We start from the raw sequence: 21,232 nt of genomic DNA on the forward strand, positions 1-21,232 counted from the left end.
ATAAACGAAGATGGAATCAACGTCAAATTATCACAGTTAAGAAGTTCTCTAATAAACTGTGCAACGATAGTGTTGGTGTGAAAAAACGTCCGATCTGACAGATGTTTTAGCAACACACATGCTCAACAGTAATGCAAAAACTTGAATTAACTTTGAAACAATATTCCTGTTATATATACTCGTACTTCTTTATAGTATTGAAAAAAATACTATACGTGGTATAATATAATTTATTAAGTCATTAAATTTTAGAATGATAAATATGAAATAATAACAAAACGGATAGACTCTTGTGTGAATAAATAATTTATGAAAAAGGCAGAGCAAGAGAGGACGTCGAACCCGAGTCTTGTTTTATAACGAGTTGAAATACAAAACTCGGTTCAACGACCTCATTACCTTAGTAGATAAAGTGTAAAAAAGTGCTTTATGAAAAGTGTTCACTTTACGATTTTTTTATAACAGTACTCACATAAAATAATAATTTAAGCTCTCCTACGTTTAGTTCATAATATGAGCATTTTTATTTTCTCCGCGTTTTAGATAATTGTAACTATAATTATTTATGCCTAGTTTCTATATTTAATAAACCATTATATTATAGTAACCGATGGTTTTTGTTACGAACAATAAAACGAGTCGTAAAAGTCGTTCAACTTCTTAATTTATGAAGCTTTTGGGACGCTTTTGAATTACGCCTCGGACAGTTTATCCGTAAGCAAAACTATTGGTTTCTTGATATAGTGAGAAGACAAAACATTACGATGATAAGACAAGAAATAATTACCTACATGTAAAAAAAATCTTAATTCAAATTTTGATTTAAATAAAAATTGTTTCATCTGATAAAAAAAACATTCCTTATTTAAATACCTACCAGATTAAGGTAATAATTAATTACAATAAAAAAGTAGAAGCATATTAAGACTTTTTTTTAATTCATCAATGCGAGATTCTCTAATAACGTCCTTGATCTGTTTGTAGAGCCTATAAGTATGAAACTCGAGCAGTTATTAACCATGACGAGGGTACAGACGATGTATCAATGGAATCAGACAGAGGTCGTATCAATGGAAGACAATGGATTAATCTTTGTAATTAAGCGAAGAATAAACAAGGTGAACGTGGAATTGTTTAAAATGTATCTATGTTTGGTAATATTATTTATTTTTCTATTGCACTTATCCGTACATATCCTTATATATATATTTTTTTTTAATCAACTTAGACTTTTACTTAATATACTGAGTATTATTTTTTAGTATTATATATTTTCTACCTAATTAACGAACACGTTTCCAATTCATTTAAACTTTTAAAATATAAATAAAAAAGTGTCCATACAAACTTCTTTACATAATATTAATTAGATTTCACGCATGTTTTATAACTAGTCAATTACTTCTACGTCCTAAGTACAGAAAATGAATCAGTTTTTACAGCTAAATATACTCGTAGTCAATTTTAATTACATAAATCGTTTAAATCTATGTAATGATTATTGCTTAAAATATATACCATATCAATATAATATAAAAACCTAGGTGTTTGAATTGGAACATTTGCGTTTTAGATTTTTACACTATGATGACATTTTGATAAAAAGTCGAGATGGCCCAGTGGTAAGAACGCGTGAATCTTAACCGATGAACGTGGGTTCAAACTCGGAAAAGCACCTCTGAATTTTCATGTGCTTAATTTCTGCATATAATTCATCTCGTGCTTTTCAGTGAAGGAAAATATCGTGAGGAAACCTGCATGTGTCTAATTTCATCGAAATTCTGCCACATGTGTATTCCACCAACCCGCATTGGAGCAGCGTGGTGGAATAAGCTCCAAACCTTCTCCTCAAAAAGGGAGAGGAGGCCTTATCCCAGCAGTGGGACATTTATAGGCTGTTACTGTACTGTACTGTACTGACATTTTGATGAAATTATAATTGATAAGTAATTTAATAAAATATACAAAATCGTTTTAAGATTTAAGTAGCACTACATCGATAAAAACTTTTATAACTATATGACAATATTATAGTGGAATCTATAAAGTTTAAATTTACAATAATTCAAACATTTAGCACGATAACAAAATGTCGGCGGCACTAATGTCATCGTTTGGCACCCTATCAGCTTAAGTTTAATTAAATTTCCATTAGCGACTTCCAACTGGAAGGGTAGGTATGTTTTATAAGCGTTGGATTATTAAACTAGTCGATAGTAGCAGTTCTGACGGCAATGTATGTGTATATGTAGGTATATGAGAAAGCAATTTTCAATGGACGCTTTTTTGTTCACATTAGGCTGATCACTCGCTTCACAATAGGTTCCATATATTCTCGTAGCTATATACATTAATGGCGTAACTCATTTTTCAGGTTCCGTGGTATTTATACACTTTACTACACGCCCTAATCATTTTTTAATACCTCTTATATTACTGTTTAAATTTTACTGTTATATAATAATAATAATAAAGTTGGTAATCATTTTCTTATAATCTATATATTGCAAATCCCTTTTGGTCTTAGTGTCATTTTTCGTCGCGTGTACTGCGTAGATTTCTGAAATATTGTTATAACCTTAAACGGTAATTAAGGAAATAATAATGCTACATATATATATACTTACGTATCAGTTAGAATTGTATTTATTTGACCTTTTAATGATATTGTTAGGATGTACAAACATTTTGTACACGAGTCAATATTTTTTTGTTTTACTAGCGCTAACAAGAAAATCACCCGTACAGAAAAATACGTTATATTGCAGTTAATTGTCCAAAACAAGACGCAAGGATAACTTATTGTTGATTGAAGAAAAATCATCGTTTACAAACATCTTTAGTGTTGTAACAAAGGTACTTATTTTTGTGTTGAGCTGCTACGCTATGATTTGAAAAAAACTATTCAAATAATATGATAATTAGTGTGATCAGTATCATAAAGGTTATATTATCAAAGGCCATATAACCTTTTAGTTCGTTAACTTAAGTAATTAAGTTGGACGTAGTATTCATGAAGTTTTAGAAATTGGTTTATAAAAGGTTTAAGAATGAATTAGTGTTAAAAACAAAAGTATAATCCATTTATATTGACTTTAATCTAATTTATAAATAACGTAGTTCAACGGGTAACTAATTTTACATTTACAATAAAAAAAAGGAAACGTTTCATGGTTTGCTTAATATTAATTAATAAACTTAAAAAGGAAAATATATAATCAATTGTATCAATACGGTTTTGAATTCATCCGCATCAAAACAATTGACGTGAAAATATAACGAAAAAGACTATAGCTGACAGGTAAAGGCCAACCATTTTTAAATTGGATAAGAGCATTCGCGTAAACTGGCTGGATTTTCATCTGGAAAAGTATAAATTGTAAAGGAAGAGTAATAGAGAATAGAAAATAAAGTTGACTTTTAAATGAGAATGTTCGCGACAGACAGCATTGTCGCGAATTGTTTGCTTTTAATTAAATTCGCTTGTAAACCCCCCCCCTCAATGCGGTTCGTAATTAACGAAATGACATTTTGCTAAATTATCGTATTTCTAGACTTCTCATTACTCTTACAATGGCGCGAATTTATTATAAGTTAGCATAATTATTTTGACTATTGTGTTTTATTTGATCTAAGAAAATTTTAAAATTGTTAATACATTTCATATTGTTATCATCCCACCAGTTGTGTATTTTAAAAGGAGGATGTTTTTATTTAAATGTCAAAAATAGTTATTAAATCGAACGATTCCAGCGGGCGGTCATAGCTAAGGGTCTAACTAACAAAGGTACTATGAACAAGTTAGTGAGCAAATGTGTTACATAATCACTCTTTCTTTATTACTGGGGTAATTTTTATCCAACGCGACCAGAGAAAGTACATTGGCTGGATCACTTTTGTTGGCACGCATGGGGATTTGAAACCAAGATGTCGTGGTCTGCTACAAATAAACTAGCCACTACACCAACGAAGCAGTTTCATCATTAGTCATTAAAGAACATCTTGTTTGATGCATATAACAGAATTAAGTTCAATTAATATCAACATACTCCACCAAAGCACTTGTTTCTTATTATTATAGTTGTATGTTATAGACATAACAATCTTGCCTGCTACGTCAGTAGCCTTAGGAGCTACCTTATTGGCTAACTTTTGTTACGTTTATCAACGTTATATAGTGTTCGTTAAGACACGGTGATTTGTCTTCATCTAATATAAATTTACTAATCACATAAAAAACGAATCGATGTGAAGGTATTCACTAGCTATACAGCGTTCATCAGGCGGGCAGGTAGAATTTATACATATGTGATACAGTTGAGATAAATAATGTAATTACTATATTACATATTGTTACGTTTTGATAAATATGATTCCTTTGTTTAAAAAATTCAAGCGAGGTGTTTCAAGGTAATTGTAATTACATGGTCCCAAAATATATGCATAACTTATTTTTAAATTACATTTTGCGGTGAAAAATTTGAGTAAGTAGTGTATTTATATAAAAGTGAATTACGTGATCGTAAAACTTACTAAGCTGGTTATATATTTACGTAAAGAAACTAACAAGAATCAATCAAATTTAAGTCGGTCTTAAAAGTAAAATATTATATAAGATAACTTTTCTTTGTTTATTTCACGGTTTCACGTAAGTAACTTCTAGTACCATCTATATAAATTTTGTAGTTTCAGAAAACAATACGGCTCTATATTATTATTTATTTAGCGAATTAGAGGAGGCTTTACCCAGTAGGCCGTATATATACATACACAGACGAAGGCTAATAAACACATTTTTACTGCTTTGCTGAAAAGCACGTACGTCAAATAGACACCCACCTGAGGACCTAAGTCAATAGAATAAACTTTCAATCATTCAAATCGTTTTAACCGTTTTCGAATAAACGGTGAACAATATACATACAAATAAAAAGATGTTTGCGTCAAATATATAATTTTTTGAAGTCGGTTAAAAAGATAAAGACAGAGCTTGCGGGCAGATGCATTAGTAGTTAGCACTGAATACGAGAAAATAAATTGTTTGGTACGATGTTAACTGCATTATATTATTCTTTTTTATTTACGACCGTTTTTGTTGTATGTAAAGTCAGTAAAATACTTTAATATTCTAGAAACCGTAAAATAAAAAAAGGACTTTTCTTTGACTCGGAGTACATATAATGTCCAGTCATTATATAACGTAAAGAATATGTTATGAATTTAAAACGGACCACATATTTACAACAACATTGTAATTTTGCTAATGAATACGCATATTGCAAACAAAGAAAGTTAATTTAATATTGTGTTCATTATCGGAACAACTGGAGCGTGGTATATTGTTCCAACCCGCATGCTTGTAGTTGGTTCCAATGTTGGCCCAATATCAACCTCAATCCCGGACAATGGCTTATAATATCTATAATCTGTGTATAAAGGCAAGCACTATCCCGAACTTCGGAAGTACATTAATCATAATAGATATTTGGGTTCCAATCTAAAAGTTGGGCAGATTTACACAGTTGCAAACTAAGTTAAAATAGTTTCTATAATATGTTTATAAGGATGTAAAGTGTGCTATATTTGTAAACATTAGATTATACTTGTTTTTTAAAAAAAAAATAGGAATGAATATTGACATATTTTTATGTCTTCATCTTTAAGGTAATAATTATTTAAAACGGTGTATGGTTCTTAAAAACATACAATTAAATACTTACACTTTTTATTCTTCAAATTTTTCTACATATTAACGACAAATGTAATTTAATCTAAAATCGAGTCAAACTTAACACTTAACCTCATGTTACCGATAACTTCACTCATATCTCTTACAAGCCGTTACTTGATCACATATTGAATGAAATTCAATAACTCTGTGCATCGCGCTGACTTCAATTTCACCACAAAATTTTAATATCCCTCAATCAGTATTCAGTTCGGAGTACCGAAGTGAAACGTGCGCTGTGAGTGCGTCTCGAAGATTCAGTGGGGCAAAATTCCTGATAATGAAGTCGGCAGTTTTCGATGATCCTCGACTCCACTTCAACGCAATGTTGGCGAAACAATGCTTCGTGTGAGAACGGGGGTGTTTCAGAGCGTCGAGTTTCACGATTATAGCGGTTACAGAATAGGTGCCCGTTTGCTTATTATCTTTTCAAACAAAGTGGAACTACAGAGTTGGAAATAAACACGAGTGAAGTTCGGGTCTTAAATTCTCACAATGTTGAGTTGTTTCTTTAAACGAGGCAGTCGTTCACACAATGCGAACGAATTGCAAACGCCTGTTGTACAGTTGTTTTGTAGAGACAATGACACAATGAAGCTTTCTTTGCTTCAAGAGATTAAATATATTTTAATTTGAAGAGATGTTTTGTGTGACTTTTATGTAATAAAAAAAACTATGAAAAGTTAAATAAATAGTACTAAGTACAGGTACATAATTATGACAATAAGTAATTCGCTTAAAATTTAGAGACTTATTATAGAAGAAAATACTATACATATAATAAAGATTTCCTTCAAATGACTAATAAATGAATAATAATTTATACTTAGTTACTATCTAAAAAGATAAAAACGGTGTCGTTAAAGACGTAATATAAAAAAAATAATACTACCAATACTAATTCTAAAACTATTGCGGATCTTCAATATGTCAATAGAAAATTCCCAATATCAGCATGTTCAAGACATTATGCTAAATATTATTTAATTGATCTTCTCGTCAATAGACGGCGTTAGATGTATTTTACATCGCGCTATAACAATGTTTTTTTGAAAGTACTAGATACGTTTTTGTAAATTTACAATGAGAAAGACCAATTACATTGTCTGACCAGCAGTACATACTCGGTGGTTTTATTTTGAAGTCTCACAGTACCAATACTACCGGGTAACCCCAAACACAGCACCTTTTGAAATTGAATATTTATAACTATTTTTTCTAATCCATATATCTACGGAAAATAAACAATAACTAAAATAATAAGTTATTTGGTACACAGTAGTAACCTTTATTTTAATTAATTAGTATAATCGTTCTCATTTTCTACGAAAAAATCATTAGGTGTTCAATAAAATGTATTATACAAACGAACAAATCGCTTGGCTCAATACTCATTTTATATTAATATTTGTTTATATCTCATTATTCAATAAAACTATTTAAATTACCGTACAACGTCGGAATGGGTAGCTAGTGTAATATAATTACACTTTGTTCAGATTTTATAACAGTAAAACAAAAATCGACTTTCATTCCTTTGTTGTTTGTTGATTACCTTTATAGTTATAATTTCTGTGTTTCATAGATAGTTAGTTTAAATTTTCAAGATGGCGGCAAATCACTTTAAATTGTCACGGCCCGAGGTCTTATACAAGGACAAGGAATTTACCTCCAGACGATCTAGTGTTGTACATTGAGCTTCAAAACTGGCATCAAATTGTACAGAAATTCTATAAATACCAAATTATAGAGGTATTTTCGATGAAACATGTTTAATACATACATATATCGAATGCAAACTGTTTAATCTAATGAAATGGTATGTATATTCGATATTTATGAATGAATTGATACATCTTTGTTTGCCTAATTAAAACATCTCTTAGATGAAGTATAGGAAGACTAGAAGAATATATAAAGTCGCATGATACGAAATATAGATCTTGTTTGCTAAATTTTTTGTATGTATTAGGAAAATTAGGGGGGAAATTATCTTACTTACGCTTTATTACCTACTCACAACAAATGACATCATATAACATCATATGACATCAAGTACTAAGTAATTAGACAGCGATTAAATCGAAGATTTATGATAATTATACTAGAAAACTTACAAAATTATTGAAAAGCATTAAAAACAATATTTTTAAATACAAGACTGGTAATGTTTATAAGTAATCCGCAGTTTCATGTTCAGTGGACATAAAGCGTGGTAAACAGATTAAACGAGCACGCGAGTAGCCCGTCTCACTGAATGATAGTGTTTGCACTTTGTTTCGCACTGTTGACTCGGAGTAACAACGTCGATCGATCGGTTATCAAGTACCGATTTAAAACGTATCATTCATTTCATAACAATTCATCCGGACTCGATAGACTGTTTAAACAACAATTATAAGAGCTCTCTGCTATTGTTAGAGAAATTATAGAAACGTATTTCTAATATAAGCCATTCATGGTTCATTCTAATTTGTAAATATTACAAAAGTACGACACGGATAGCTTTCAGACGCTTCTTTATACAAAAGGATTAAAGAGGCTAGATTTAATATGCTTCTAACATTTTTATTTAATAAATTTTGCTAGATTTTAAAACTTTGTTAAAAACTTGCTCCATGAACAAAAGCTTTCTATTTTTATTAAGAATAATAGTTCAATCGCATACTTCAGCTGGTATCAAAATAATGTTTACTCAAATGTTTTGCTTATTAAACTTTGTGTCCTGGGATGTAAATAGGGGATATAAAAAAGACGTTATATTTATTGCCTTCGTCGAAGGTTTCCACAATACAATACAAACTCCTTGACAATATGTCATAGTGGAAAGTTCGACAAGATTCCAGAATTCTATAGTGGTTACCTGAAAGTTACGGGTAAGGAAATCCTATTAAGGGAACTATTCAAGTTAATAGGTTCAGCGAGCTCCCTTTGTGTCGTGTCACGCGGTATTTGCATAAATTATACACATGAGACTCGTCTAACTCTATCTGGGGAGATGAGAATTACGAATAATTGGGCAATTTTATTATAAAATATTAACAAGCGGTGCGATGTTTGATAAAGCTTCGTCAGTGTTTAGTAATTAAGGCTTGAGATTTGAGTTTATATTATAGTAGAGTTATGTTATAGTTTCAAGACGAACACAAGTTAAGATGTATGTTTACACATTGTTAATTGTTTCAGATATAGTGTATAATACCTATTCGCAAATAAAACTGTCAGTTCTGTTCCTGTAAATTCTGTGAAATTAAATATTAAGAGAGATTAGCCAACTGCGCAGGACGTATTATAGTGCACAAGTATGTGCGCAAACACTATCCCTTAACCGATAATCCGATGGAACGGCAATCCGACACGACCGGAAAGAGTTCTGGCGCAGAACCATCAGTTTTACGTACTTTTCGAGGCACGGGAGTATACACACTTTCAGATCCAGGCTGTTACTAAAAATTTTCGACTGAAAAACCCAATAACTTTTTATTGGCCCGACATGGGACTTGAACCCATGGGTTCAAATCCCAGGTCCGTGGGGCCTGCGGCCTTATATCTAGCCACTAGACCAACAAGGCAGTGAAAACTATAACATATACACGAAAACATTATATGTTGGATTTGTAGAATTCATGGAAATATTTTGAGCAGCATGTATAATTGCATAACTATTTTTATAGATATTTCATTATTACAAATATAAATAATTTTAAGATGACGATCTCAACCTGAGAAAATATTGTTGGCAATGCTCTGCAGAGAGTCTGCGTGGAGCGCCTTTCCTGCCGATACGTATAGTCACCTTTTGTGAGACCGTCATAATACAAAAAGAGACGGCAGAGCGGGATCGAGAAAGGGCCAAATCGATTCCGCGTAGATGTCTTACCACCTACAGCCCAGACGACCGGGGCTTATAATATGGAACGTGCCCTAGGGCATTGGCTTCAGTTGAATTTAAACTAGGTAGTGAATAGGTTTAAAAAAAAGTACAAGCAAATTGGCCACGAGGTTCGATACTGACCGTATTATATTTGTTTAAATCTCATTACACACAGATGGGTAACTAGTTATGAAATATTTAAAAGTGAATTTCTATATATGTTTTGGTTTCACGCTTCAGTACTCCGACCATTGTTGTTTAATTAAAGCATAGGTATGGCTATTTTGATTTAAGTGGATTAAATAAGCTACATATGCATATGATTAAAAAACTGGAATCTTTTACAAAAACTATGTTGCCTATTATATAATTATAGCCCACGTATTTTATAATTAGTCTTCCACCTAAAGGTCGGTTGTAAGTGATCGATACTTTAGCGAGAAGGAATGACGCAATATGAGATGCAACAGGAATACTATATTTTATTTTTACAGAAATAAGCTAACTATTTCAGTTGTCCTTGACGTGTTCATGAATGCAATTAGCGAATAGTTTAAGATCCTTTTCATTTCAAATACTTGAAATTTCAACCAATATTTAACTCAGATTCTCATATAAAAAAATATTTTATGCTTTCGTAAATATTTTTTTTTAATTTTTTTTTTTAAGTATTTTTTTTCAAAATCGTCGGATATTTTAAATTTCATACAACCTAAAAATTATAAATATAGAATTGACTTTATAGTAACGGCCAATTAAGCTATATCGGCAGGCAACGTATTTGTTCAGCTCGGTTTGTCTATGGTCGTTAGTACAAAATGGCGCGCAGCCGTCAACCGTAGACAATAGCGGGAACGCTACATATCGTATTGTTGTGTTCACTACTCCAGTCTGTCTGTTTAATACAAATACAGATATTGCAAGGGCTAATTCGAGTTTCATGATGAATAGTTCACACACACTAACGTAAGTATGTATTAATCGAAATGGATTACTGTTATGTTAAAGCACTGTTTGGCAATAGGTACATATTTGATTTATATGCTTTAACATTACACTTAAGTAACAGTAACAGCCTGTTAATGTCCCACTGCTGGGCTAAGGCCTCCTCTCCCTTTTTGAGGAGAAGGTTTGGAGCTTATTCCACCACGCTGCTCCAAAGCGGGTTGGTAGAATACATATGTGGCATAATTTCAATGAAATTAGACACATGCAGGTTTCCTCACGATGTTTTCCTTCACCGTCAAGCACGTGATGAATTATTGACCCAAATTAAGCACATGAAAATTTAGTGGTGCTTGCCCGGGTTAGATCCCACGATCATCGGTTAAGATTCACGCGTTCTAACCACTAGGCCACCTCGGCTTTAACATTATAATCAAATAAATATGATTCAATTTAAGAATCGAAATAAGGCGTATTACTTATTTAAAAATAATCACAAATTATTTATACTAGCAGCGCTTGGTGTAAAGCTGTTTAAGCAGATACAACACAGTTAAATGTTTTTTTCGATAAACACTATATTTTATACTGCTATCCTTAGTTTCTAACCTAGATAAATCATCTAGGATAGAAACTGCTTACTTTAAAGATTCTCTAAGAGCTTCCCTCTCCTCACACGCAGGCGTAGTCGCGGGCAAAATTTTGTGGTTATTATTCTCATAGTGAACTATGGACGATGGCACTTACCATCAGGGTTTACTCGTTCTACTTTCTTTTTAAACACCTTTTAATTATTTTTTATTTATAATAAAAGTAAGTATCGTATAATAAAGTATAATCACATAAATCGTATTTATCAAATTTCAATGTGAAAATTCGTTTATAAATCAATATAAACGTATTTATTTTGATGGGTTTATCGTTGGTTGGTTTTGCAAAATGGCGCGCATACGTCGAGCGTAGACAATACCGAGAGCGCTTTACGTCATATCGTTCAGTGCACTTCGATATTGATGGTGGATTCGTAGCGATGACAATTCCTTAATGGTATAGCCAATAATAAATTACTAAATGTAAGTATATGCATGCAATCAAAGAAATTTTGTTTAAATTTCAGATATTTCATTTAATTTCACTTATTTTATAGAAAAGGTTAAAGTTATTTTTTTCGGATTCACCCAAAAACTGCTATACCAATTGATATATAATTCTTATATTATGATCTGATGCTTATATCCTCAAGGCGAACAAAGGCTATAAAGCATGTTTATATATAGCAAATTATTTGAAATACCGTTTACAATGTCAATGCATTCAGAGAGAAAATATTAGTTCGGGCGCTATCCGAGCAAACGCTGCATAATCGAAATAAGATAGACGAAAAATTTGTATGAAATTTGATAACATAATAATAAAAATGACTATTTACACTTTGCCATTTGGCAGAGTAATTATACTACGTTTGACCGCATTAACAAAAGCATAAGAGAAAAAGTCATCGGGAATATGGTAAGTACGAGTAGGGGCGGACAAATCGTTGGCATGATTTATATATATATATATATAATATAGAGGATATTATTATATTATTGACTGGTGTGTTTAGATACTCTTTTTAAAATGGATTATGGTGTTATATGCTTATAAATAATATTACTTATAAAATATCAAGGGGTTAAATAAAATCTTAATTATAGCTACGCGAAACTGCTTGAAATTAATAAACCTTATTTTTATAGCCCTCCTGTTAATGCTCTTTACCGTTTCTCATTTTCTTTCGCAATAAGCAGAACCCGTTCATAATTTGTGTACAATACATTGATATAAAAGCTATGAAAGCTAAATGGTCGTAAATCCAATGTCGTAAAACGTTAAACTTTTGTTGATAAATTATGGCTAATTTCGTCAATAAATTATTGTTTTGGTGTAATCAAATAATATATGGAGATATTAAAAACAATTTTATTGCCCGTTCCTATAATCGAAATATCAAATAATCGAGTAAAAAAATCAGAAATTGTTGGATAGGTTCCCGTTGGTCACCTTGAGTTATTTTGTGATCGGCATAAGGTATTTTTATATAATTTGTGATTATAATTCATCTCGTGCTTTACGGTGAAGGAAAATATCGTGAGGAAACCTGCATGTGTCTAATTTCACTGAAATTCTGCCACATGTGAATTCTACCAACCCGCATTGGAGCAGCGTGGTAGAGCTTTGTGCAAGCTCGTCTGGGTAGGTACCACCCACTCATCAGATATTCTACCGCAAAACAGCAGTACTTGTTATTGTTGTGTTCCGGTTTGAAGGGTGAGTGAGCCAGTGTAATTACAGGCACAAGGGACATAAAATCTTAGTTCCCAAGGTTGGTGGCGCATTGGCTATATAAGCGATGGTTGACATTACTTACAATGCCAATGTCTAAGAGCGTTTGGTGACCACTTACCATCAGGTGGCCCATATGCTCGTCCGCCTTCCTATTCTATAAAAAAAAAAGAAAAAAGCGTGGTGGAATAAGCTCCAAACCTTCTCCTCAAAGAGGAGAGGAGGCCTTTAGCCCAGCAGTGGGACATTCACAGGCTGTTACGGATTACGGATAAGGTATTTCTTCCACTGGTTAAGTAGCACCACCTAGCGAAGAATAGTTTTATGTCTTGCTTGCTTAATGCTATTTCTGCCAAACGTATCACTTATATATAGTAATACCTCTAAGAAGCTCATGGTGTAAAGAAGACAGCAAATACCAAGAATGAAACGAAAACACATGCAATAAGAGAACATTGTGGGTATGTTTCTAGATGGTCAGTCTAAGCGCCAATATCATTTGATGCTCGCGATAGAAATAGAATATAAAAATGTCGACGCCGTAAATGAAACTCGCAATTCAAACAAAAAGCTTTTATTCTGAATGTTAATCGTTAAATGGATGTTTTTATTGTTCACGTTTACATTTCGCTTCGTATGGAACAATTGTAATAGTTTGGTTAGAATAGTGTTTTAAGTTTCCAAAAACAGACTGCGTTATCTGCTATTGAATGACTACGATTGTCAGTTCTGTTAATACAGATAACGATACAATATTATTTTGCGAATTGTTGGTTGAAAGTCAAAATCACAATAATATATATGTCACATCCTATTGCGCACACACACAAACACACACACATGCAATGTTGACTGTAACTACAACCACTCTTTTTGTTACTAAATACTATTTTAGTTAGTAATTCATTAAAGCTATTGATTTCACATCGACTGAGAGACGGACACCTGGTGACCTGTAACACGGGTTTTGACCTGTAACCGTCTGTGTCGATACGAACGAACGAACGAACGAACGAACGATAGTTAGTTACCAACAGTACCAGCGATCCACAATCTGAATAGAACTAAAATTTTCATTTATTAAATTACTTTTATTGTATAAAAGACCTGGTGTCGACTGTAACAATAAATAATTAAAAAGTTTTTTTTTTTGTTTGTAGTTACAAAGTTCTTAATAAATTGAAAAATATTAACAATATTGTAAACGCATTTTTTAAGTAGTGTTTATTATACCACTGTTACTTCTTAATATAATATTCTTAAAATCTAATCAAACGATATTTTGAAGAGTCCTTATTTTATCATACCTTATTTATATATTACTTATTACCTTGCCATTATAAGGCGAAGCTTAAACTGCTATTGATGTTTTCATCGAAGTATATAATTATTTCCTTGAAAAGGTTTCGTTATTCCAATCAGTTATTTTGAAATTAAATATTCAAGTATAACTTGTTGCTTCTCAGAAAATCAATTGATAAAAGTTTAAAACAAGTCAATTTAATCTATTTCTACGAAATTATATATCTGGTAATTTATCGAAGCCATTAAAGATGTTTTTAAAATTATATTAAAATTATATATCGATTCAGTACACTTATTTGTGCGCTAAAGCTATATGAATAAGCAGAGCGTATATAAAAAATAACAGGTTCAGAAATAGACTCGTTAACTAGACATATAATGACTCTCCCGTTCCACAAGGGCTCGTCACAATGCTTAGCCCCTAATTATGTTCCTGGTTCCGTACCCATCTTTTCGAGGGCAAGATTTTAATAGTACGTTTTTAATTTGTCAACGGGTTTGAGTTAGTCGAGGTCTAATTTGCGAGACGGGTCGAGTGGCAGCCTAGATGCGATGAATGGGCGTGGAAAGGGCAAAGCTTGACTATGGAGTGTACTTGGTTGTACGAGTACTGTACTCGCCGGGGATTTGAGTATTGCGGCCCTTGTGATCCTTTTCCGGACGCAGAGCAATGACCGGGAACAGGTGGCTATTATGAGGTGAGACGTAATGGAATTGTTTCAATTCCACGTAACATTATTTTTAAAATAATATTTGTCAAGCCAGAAACATTATCAGTACGATCTTTCTGCAATCATAATAATGTACCGATAGAATAATACAGATACTATGGGAAAAGGTGCAAATGTATGACATTTTTTAGTATTTTATTATTATTTTATTTTTTGAAAACAAACAGATTTATGACACATTGTACTAAAAAGAGATTAAAATAAATTTCCTTTACTAATGTCACTGGGGTCAATTTTTGTAACATTTTTTATAAAGTTAATCCTAATTAAAATGAAAGTGAGTTTTTAGTTTTGCTTCCACGTCTTAACACCTTAACCGGTCATCAAGAGATTTATACAGTTGTCAGGGGTACCTCATATTCACGGTAGCATATGCAAGCGATCTCGTGGCCCCCGTTCACTGTCCCTGTGAGGGAAACGCGTAAAACGTTTTTCCAGCGATACAAGGGGTACCTCACACCTCACAAGGGGACGAAGTCGGCAGGCAAGTAATTCTGTATATATACTAGCTACAAAATCCGGCTTCGCACGTTTTAAATAAAGGTCTCCATAAAACGTTTATATTGTAATACATTTTATGAGCCGGCTTGATTGATGATTTTTACCGACATCTTCAATATTCATCGTTATATTTTAGCCAGTTTACATAAAACCATAATGAATTATACATCCTGAACCTTTCTCATAAATCGATCCGGCCATTGGTGAAAACCGTATAAAAATCCGTTCGACAGTTTTTGAGTTCAGATAGACATACGCCGCGGGGGGACTTTGTGACAAAAAAAAACAACCAATCCAAACAGGCACACCTTCGTATTTACATAACAGACGTTGTCCTGCCCGTGTACACGGTATATAAGTTGATGTGATATAGCGCCATCTAGCGGTAAGTATCAACAAATGGATTTGTAATAAAACCTTCTCCATTAAAAAACATATATGTCGCAACATGGTAATCGGCCGAACAGTTTATTAGTATATTAATCTCAAACAAATATATCAATACTCATTTATATATTATATAAATTAAGATTAATAAAAAAGCTTTATGCTAAATTAGCTATGATTATATACAATATTCCATCCAAATCCGTATAAGATAATAATATATGGTTTCTTTATCAAATACGCGATATCAAAAGTCATGAATTAATTAAACAAAGGAGTAGTATATTATCACGTTACTTGTTTTAAATGTATTCGTTTATATAATATATGAGTTGGCTTGTATTTGATGACCAAGGCGCAGTCGATATTACTCGGTAGGCTTTATAGCAATTACATTAGATTATATAAGTGCAAACACAAACCAAACTTCTTTATAATATAAGTCCAACGTTAATCTGTTGTATTAAGTATTACAGAAAGTGAGAACATTCTAGTAAAGTTTCTTGTGTCACTGTTAGCATTATTCGAAATTATTTTAAGTGTGGCTATAGTAAATTAAGATACTTATTCATATGAAAGTGTTGTGTGTATAAAAGAGTTATGAGTTTTTGTTTTTTTTTTTAATGTATCATTGCAAACATAAGTTGAAAGCTTCAAAATAGAATTAAAATATTAATTGAATCAATAATTATAAATTGCTTAAATACGTGCTTTTCAATTTGGGATTCAACGTATCGGCCAATGAGTGCAAAGTACAAGCAAGTACCAAACATTTTATACGTACAAATATAAAAATATGGCAAAAAATAAAGTTAACGTAAGAGGACACAAAAATATTACAGGAACGATAAAGCCTAAAGAGAAATAAAACTGTTTCTATTATTGTCATGTATAATATATAATATTGTTCTCCAGACCGATTTTGGCCATGACGGCCAATCTCAAGAGAGATTAGCCAACTACGCAGTAGATATTATAGTGTAGAAGTGTGTGCGTAAACTCAGATACTCTCTATTTCCTAACTTTCATATTATATATTTTTTTTACTATTAATAGGCCAGCGTTTGACCGTTGACTTGCCTGATGTTAAGCATCGACACGGTCTAAGATGTAGCACGCTTGCCTATAAGAAACCTGTTTACTCTGGATTTGAAGACACCAACATAATCTGATAGGACGGCATGCGACACGATCGGAAAGTGTTCAGGTGCAGGACCAACGGCTCCACGTGCTTTCCGAGGCACGGGAGTGAACACACTTCCAACTTCCAGACTCCGGGCTGCTACTGAGACAGGAAAATCCAATAACTTTTTATTGGCCCAACCTGGGAATTGAACCCAGGACCTCCGGGTCGGCGGCTTTACATCAAACCACTGAGAAGTGTTCGATAGGTATTCTAAAATAACAACAAAATTGAAATAGTTTAGGATATTCGTAAATTATTTATATTATAAAACTAAATAATTAAACACCATTGAAAATGTAAATCACAAAAGTCAATTTGCACGATATTAATTTAAATTTCAATCCAGCCCAACTTCAAACTTCGTAAAAGCTCCCGTGAAACTCGACATCCGTCAGTAATTCATTTACTCGGTAATGGGTTTGATGCCCGCCTCTGTACCCTGTGCAATGTTTATCTCCTAAAATGTTCACGTTTCGATCACGCCCTCAGAGGTAAGCTCGTCACAAATGGGTTCAAATCGTGCACCGGGGTACCATTACAGTGACAACAACGGTCCAAATAAAATGATTTGCACGATTAATAATGAATACCTTAATGTAGATGAAATTGGGGGCTTAACCATGTTACAATAGAATCCTAGAACGTTGAAATAGTCTTTCAAATCAAATCAAAATATACTTTACTCAAGTAGGCCACAGTACGGAATGCAGATTTTACCGAGAAGAACCGGTAAGTAACTCAGTAGTTAGTCTCTTTGTTGATATATTGAACTGCCTTTATGTTAGAAGATTCGGTGTCGCGTTATTAAGAGGCATTGGTTGTATTTACAGAAAATGAAATGTAAGTTTTATTTTGTATTGACTATTAAAAGGAAGACATTGAAACTCATATTTTTTTATTCATAATTTATACTTTAAATTAAGAATATATAATTGTCATATATTATACTATGAGGAGCATTGCATAACATAGTACTTTTGAAATATTCACTTGCAAATTCGCTCAATCATAATTCTTAAAGAAAACGGTTAAAGCAGTGAATTGTAAGAATACAAATAAACGAATATTTGTACTACTTTAAATTGTATGTATATTATATACTACAATACGATATATTTATTTGTATGTTTGTATACAAAGAACTCTGCAGTGCAGTGGATCAAGCTTTAAATCTCAACATAAACACGAGGCAACGGCCTTGCCAATAAGAAAATACACGAATTGAATTTTCTTCTCTAGATAAAATAACAGTATATACTATATATACTCTTATATATAACTAGCCGTGATTTGTTTATAATATTATTTGACGGTTATTTTTCATAATGTGGAAAAACAACAGACTTATAATAATTTATGTAATAGGAACAGCGAAAAAGTAAATATTTATTAAGTAAAACAAGATAATTAAGTTATGCGTGTATGTATTATGTATTATGTGGCCAGTATTGCTCATAGTTGTAACTTCTTGATAAATTCGATATTATGTTTTATCTATCAAAATAGACATATCTGTATAAAAATATTTTATATGGCTATATTTACTCAAGACTTTATTCTAAATATTAACTTAAGAGCTATCTGTGAATATGGCCCGTAGGTTTATTGTAGTTACTACCGCAATAAGATTGCATTCTACTTTAAGGTAAAGTCGATATCAAATCATACTAGATTATAATCATTTTATTTAGAAGTGTTCTTACGTACTTAAGTAAGGTTTACTATATCAATATGTAGTGCGAGGATAAAACATCAGTGCCGTCTATAGAAGTTTGTACTCTCTACAACAGAGATGTTATCTACACATCCAAGGATACTGGGCATCAGCAGATCGTTAGTTTGTATCTTGAGCAGTGTTTCAGAGATAACCGATGTCTGTGGAACACAAGCGTTGGCAGACGTTAAATCTGATGAATAGCCCGATGGTTATTCATCAGATTTAACGAGAACTCAGAAAGATCAAACTCTCAGGAAACTTGACTATTCACATGCAAAAACAAGATATATTTTGCCAGTCATACAAAAGCACTGTGAATTTATTTTGTTTCACTTTCACATTGTCAAAATCGTATTATATATATAGTGCAATATAACTCAATTAAAGTGTAAGTGTGTTTGTCTCTATTGGGAATGCCCGCCGTGGCCGAAATCAGTCAGGCATCCTTTATATTTTAATTTAAGTTATTGGGAATCGAATTATTTCAATGTCACTTATACTTTTGTATACAAAAGGAAGAGTATATTTAAGTGTTCCTTTTAAAATTGAATTACAATGCCAATGTCTAAGGGCGTTGGTGACCATTTACCATCAAGTGGCCCATATGCTCGTCCGCCTTCCTATTCTATAAAAAAAATATATATATCTACATGTATATTATACAAAAGTGGTTTACTCGTTTGATTTGCGATGTGCTGTTTATAAATCCATCGTAAGCCTTCGTGGTAAGAGAACCTTTCTCGTGAAGAACCTTCTCATTGTAGAACTCACCACTCACCCTACAAACCGGAACACAACAATATCAAGTACTGCTGTTTTGCGGTAGAATATCTGATGAATGGGTGGTACCATCCCAGATGAGCTTGCACAAGGCCCTACCACCAGTAAAGTAAAGTAATAAAATACAAATATAATTCTATTATAAATTATATAAATAAATAACATATTTATTTGAAAAATAATTAGGAGCCAACACCTTGGTTGCCTCGGTTTCAAGACCTCTAAGCCTGGCCTTAATTAGATGGTCAGTCTGACAAATCGACAGACATAAGCAATTTTTTAAAGAGAATAGACGTTCAATGAAGATAGAATTGATATTATTCAAAGAAATGCTTAGATTTTTAATTAAACTGCGGTATCGAACAAAAAACGCGTGAAAAAAGATTGGTTGTAAAAAAGAGATAACACACACACACACACACTCACACACACACACACACAAACAAACACATGTAAACTCGCAAAAGCATAATGACTGTGCAGATTATTTTCGGATAAAATTTTCGCAAAAAAAATATAGTTATTTTAGCAGTAACTTTGCGATATCTTGCAACAGGTACACTAATAGATGTGAAATTTCAAACATATTTTTATTCTCAACACTTAATTGATTTTGCTTCTTGTAACTGTAAAGGACTTTTTATCAATGAAAATGAACAAATATTCTGTATATAAATACTATACGCTTACGTATCCATTTTCTATAACAAATTATTTTTACAGTTTCATACAATAAATCGATTATTACAATCATAATATAATAGATTATATATAGTTATGACTTAGAAAATTCCTTTATCCCTACAAAAGTGTTGCAAAAATATAAAGCACCCTAATTTCAAACGGACGTTTTGCTAGTCAGCAGAAAGATTAAGTCATCATTATTTCATTATTGGCGTCACTTGTGATTTGTTAATTGTGTTCAATTGTGTTATTTGGATTTTTAAGAATAATTGAGTGAGTGACTTATTGAATGTCAAAAATCTACTACCGGTTCGAAAATATACATCTAAGACTTAAGAAGAACCAGCGTAAAAAACTCGACTAGGTCTTTAATTCACCTCAAAGAAGATTATTAGGTTACCAAAAAGAAAAGAATAAATATGTTAAACTGATTAGTTTTTGCGTATTTATGGGTACATAATAAAGATTTATTAAAATAGTTTTTGTTCATACATTCGAAGATACTCTGGCACCCTAAACTAGGAAGTCCGGTAAGCAGCAATGTCGACGATGGACGCAATCTATAATATTGATTTTGCTACATTTACATTTATTAATGTTTTGAACGTAACCACAAACGCAGTAGGTGTCAAATTCGTAACGTAGTAATCATTGAAATAGGTATTGAATTAATAGAATAATTATAAAGCAATCACCGAATTACTAATTAAACATGTGGCCGTCATGCATTAAGCTGATTAAATTTTTACCAAGTGGTCGGGTTTATTGATTTCAGTGCAGTTTTAAAATGTAATTGTTTTTTCTTGTTAAGAATTAGGTAAACAGATCTTAATCAAAATTAATTACTAGAACTACATAAAAATAATCATTTTTCATATGTATTATTGCTCATTTTTAGTCAATTTGTTTGTCAAGTGGTTAGTTTATAAGACCGCAGATCCCAAGGTCCTAGGTCAAGACAATTAGAAGTTTTTTGATTTTCCCGTCAAAGAATTGTCGAAAAAAAAAATCGCAGCCCTGAGTCTGGAGCTATTGTATACTCCGGTGCCTCGGAAAGTATGTCAAACCA

The 21,232-nt window shown here is 32.2% G+C and overlaps 1 protein-coding gene across 4 annotated transcripts in view; it reads right to left on the reverse strand.

The window, feature by feature from the left end:
• LOC126770707 (thrombospondin type-1 domain-containing protein 7A-like) overlaps nucleotides 1-21,232 on the reverse strand; it is a 70,127-nt gene that overhangs the window by 45,436 nt on the left and 3,459 nt on the right. Inside the window, exon 1 of one of the 4 annotated variants that reach the window (XM_050490219.1) lies at nucleotides 5,721-6,060. The exons of the other annotated variants lie outside the window; for them this stretch is intronic. The gene's annotated coding sequence lies outside the window, so the exon portion shown is untranslated. Of the gene's footprint in view, nucleotides 1-5,720; nucleotides 6,061-21,232 lie in introns of those variants that run through there. 4 annotated transcript variants of the gene reach the window in all.

Source organism: Nymphalis io, chromosome 9, assembly GCF_905147045.1.
Source record: "Nymphalis io chromosome 9, ilAglIoxx1.1, whole genome shotgun sequence".
Taxonomy (NCBI): Eukaryota; Metazoa; Arthropoda; class Insecta; order Lepidoptera; family Nymphalidae; genus Nymphalis; species Nymphalis io.